The sequence below is a fragment of the Triplophysa dalaica genome, chromosome 9 (genome assembly GCF_015846415.1).
Source record: "Triplophysa dalaica isolate WHDGS20190420 chromosome 9, ASM1584641v1, whole genome shotgun sequence".
Taxonomy (NCBI): domain Eukaryota; kingdom Metazoa; phylum Chordata; class Actinopteri; order Cypriniformes; family Nemacheilidae; genus Triplophysa; species Triplophysa dalaica.
In genome coordinates, this window is record NC_079550.1 from 11522259 (window position 1) to 11525069 (window position 2811).

The window sequence follows — 2811 nt, forward strand, 5'->3', positions numbered from 1 at the left end:
CTTTTTCCAGATGTCTGAACGCTTCGTCACAGTAAGCTACTACACATACTACTGAATTTACTGTAGTCACATATTTAATGAGTAATACATTTATTTTGCCAGTGATTCCTTTACCACAAGGCTATATATTATCTGATATTTTACAACATATTATGTGAATATAATATCAGAATATTTAGACACAATGTTGGTAAATGAATACATTTAAATATATATATCTATAACCTTACTATCTTGTCATAATTATGTATTTTCAGCATATCTGTTACAGACAGCTGTTGGTATGATGCCACTTTATAACTTTTACTAAAAGAGATGAATATATTAGACCAAACATTAATGAACAGCTGTGTAGTAGACACTATTATTGTATGTGGTCTAATGGTAAATTCGATTGGATTTCCAATATTAAAGCAAATGGTCCCATTCCAACTAAATTATGATAATATTGGTGACAGATCATTTTATAATACAATGCAATGTAAGTCGCTTTGAATGAAAGCGTCTGCCAGATGCCTAAATGTAAATAACATTATTATAAACATTAAACAACACTGATAAATATCGGACAAATGCATCCATTGTAAATTCCTTTACCTAGTTTTCTGAATGATATGATAAGATTTTTTTGCCTTATCTAAATATTTTTTATTTCAGTTGTGAAATTGCCGATGAAAGCTCTGCGATTTCATCATTCTGTACTCACTTTATATACTAATACACACCACTCATACCTGCTTCTTATCAGCCTTCAAATGTTTAATATGTAAATATATGAAAAGTTTGCAAATAGCTTGTTGAACACAACTCACTAAGAGTTGTGTTCAACATGCTGTTGGCAAAAAATAAAAAAAGTTCTAGCCAGGGAGAAACGTTTAATGATGATTTCATTAATAATAAAGCATAATTTAAAAGTCATAATTTCATTAGGCTGCTTCATTTTTAAAGGGATAGTTCATCCAAAAATGAAAATCTGTCATCTTTACTCAGCCTCAGGTTGTTGTAAACCTGTATACATTTCTTTCTTCCAACGAACACAGAGAAAGATATTTGGAAGAATGGTAGCAATTTTCTGGAACATCATCCACTACCATAGAAGGAAAAAAAATATTGTATTTTTTTGTTCTGTTGGACACATGATGAGATATATTTTATGCTGCTTCTCTTAAAATGGATTAAATGTCTCACAAATTAATAAATGTCTAAGTAATGTAAATGCTACATGCAAAAATAAGTCATGTCAGGGAAAGAGTGAAAGTCTTGCGGTGACACAAAGTAAATAGTTGTTTTGTATACATTTGTCATTGGCAATTAATAACCTCATGGGTGACATGCTGGAAATTTTGAAATAAAAATAATAATGAAAAAAGCCCAAATTTTAATTGTCAAATGTTCCTAGTAAAGTATTAAAGCGAAGAAATGTTGTTTCTATATTTAATTGTAAGATTAGAATGTGAATCATCATTACAGTGAATTTTCACACCTCTTATCAAAAGTTGTTCCCCTGCTGTGTATGACATGCTAAACAATCTTTTCAGATTGATCAGCAAGACTACATTGTATCTACAGTGAAAATAAATTTACTGAATAGCTTACTTGTTGTATTATCTGTAAATATTGTGCCATTTTCCAAAACGTGATTGTGTCAAAATAGTAATAGTATGATTTTTGTAATCATCTGTATTTTTACTTGGAGAGTCTCAAAATGAGCAAATGGAAACCTAGAACTCACGTTTAGGTTGAACAAGCGCGCCATCTGGTGTACATGTGGTGTATAATCAGAAGCTGATTAGACTTTAATAAACATTTTAAACCATAAACGGGTGCGCAGATATATGCAACATTTAAAATTTTATTTTGTAGTCATGAATATACATATTTGTCTAGTTAACACCTCTAACTATTAACAGTATAAATGTCGGTGTTCTATACTGTATAGATATCATAGTTATCTAATCCAGTAGCCTAACTATACATTTTAAGTTCCACAACGTCTTTAATTCATAAAATAAAAACAAATATAAAAGTTCTTGGAGGAACGCTTTTGGAGAACTGAAAGTGTTTGTTTAAATGATACAAATGCTTTGTTATGTTGTCTGTTACTTCTCAAATCAGCATTTTTTTTCCAAAAAATATTTGACTTTTTAAAAGACATCTTTATTAATAATTTTCATATTGAGCTCCATGACTTTTGCGCATGCGTCGCTTCGGGGGGGGGGGGGGGATGGGGGTGGTCGGGATGACAAGCACTCAGGACCACGGACAGCAGCTGCCAAATAATTCATTTAGCAGGAAACTGGAATGACGTCACACTACCTGCATGAGAGGACATCAGAGACTTGTGTCCTCTCACCAGCTTTTGCATTACTTTTTCAAACTCAAGGGCTCTTTCTTAAGCAGTTTATCATCTTTCTTTGATAGCTACTTTCAAAATTGATTACTACATAAAGAGACCATGCATAATATGGTGGTTGTCCACCATATTATGCATGGTCTCTTTATGTAGTAATCAATTTTGAAAGTAGCTATCAAAGAAAGATGATAAACTGCTTAAGAAAGAGCCCTTGAGTTTGAAAAAGTAATGCAAAAGCTGGTTTTCGACCTTAGAAATTTGGAATGAGTATTTCTAAAACTTTCGTTTCAAATTAAGTTCTTATATACAAACAATGGTCTGTTCTATAAAACCAAACTTTTTCAATCCAATATAATGTACCTGCATTTGATCAAATCTGGTCAGCCATATTAAAGGAGTTGAATTCGAAACCTTAGTGAGTTTGTAATATCTTTCTTTTTATGAAAGAAACAGACATA